We start from the raw sequence: 1,145 nt of genomic DNA, 5'->3' as shown, positions 1-1,145 counted from the left end.
ACGAAGTTCTTGATATTCCGAAGAAGTTAGATTTTGAGGATTCGGATTCAGGAACTGAGCAGAAAGAACCAGTAAATATGGGAGATCGTATTGTTCAAGCTGATCCAGCTCTTATGGATTTTTCTCGGCCTAAAATTGATGACATTCAGTCAAGCATCCTTCATCCAGCTATTCAAGCTAACACCTTTGAAATCAAGCCAGGCACTATTCAGATGGTGCAGAATTCTGTTTCTTTTGGAGGAGCGGCAACTGAAGACCCCAACATGCACATAAGGAATTTTGTCGAGATCTGCAGCACTTTTAAGTATAATGGCGTGACTGATGAGGCTATCAAGTTGAGGCTTTTCCCATTCTCACTGAGGGACAAGGCTAAAGATTGGTTACATTCTGAACCAGCTGGGTCCATCACTACGTGGCAAGATCTTGCGCAAAAGTTTCTGGTGAAGTTTTATCCGATGGCAAAGACTATTGCTATGAGGAGTGCTCTTACTCAGTTTGCGCAGTAACCTACAGAATCTATGTGCGAGGCTTGGGAACGCTACAAGGAAATGTTGAGAAAATGTCCACATCATGGAATGCCGGATTGGATGGTGATCACTGGTTTCTATAATGGTTTGGGGGCCCAATCTCGGCCCATGCTCGATGCAGCAGCTGGAGGCGCCTTATGGGCTAAAAGCTATACTGAGGCGTATAATCTTATAGAGACGATGGCTGCAAATGAGCATCAAAACCCAACTCAGAGGATGACGTCAGGCAAGGTAGCAGGTATTCTGGAAGTTGATGCAGCCACCGCTATTGCAGCCCAGCTCCAAGCGCTATCAATGAAGGTTGATTCTCTGGCTATGTATGGAGTGAATCAAATAGCTATGGTTTGTGAGCTTTGTGCAGGTTCTCATGCTACGGATCAGTGTTCTCTTGTCAACGAATCTGTTCAGTATGTGAATAATTATCAGCGACAACAGCAGCCTGTGCCAGCGACCTATCATCCTAACAACAGAAATCATCCAAATTTCAGCTGGGGAAATAATCAGAATGCTATTCAGCCACCATATCAGCAAGGAGTGAGTAAACAGTTTAACCCACCTGGATTCCAGCAACCTCAGCAGTATGCTACAAGGCAATCATATCCTCAACAGGGAAGTGCA

General features: G+C 44.8%; 1 non-coding gene across 1 annotated transcript; it reads right to left on the bottom strand.

The window, feature by feature from the left end:
* Nucleotides 1-470: 470 nt before the first annotated feature.
* Nucleotides 471-577, bottom strand: LOC141722752 (small nucleolar RNA R71). The gene has a single exon (XR_012575756.1). It is a non-coding gene; the product is annotated as a small nucleolar RNA R71 (small nucleolar RNA).
* Between the last annotated feature and the right edge of the window lie 568 nt (nucleotides 578-1,145).

Source organism: Apium graveolens, chromosome 4 (assembly GCF_009905375.1).
Source record: "Apium graveolens cultivar Ventura chromosome 4, ASM990537v1, whole genome shotgun sequence".
Taxonomy (NCBI): Eukaryota; Viridiplantae; Streptophyta; class Magnoliopsida; order Apiales; family Apiaceae; genus Apium; species Apium graveolens.
This window is presented reverse-complemented; position numbering and strand designations above follow the sequence as displayed.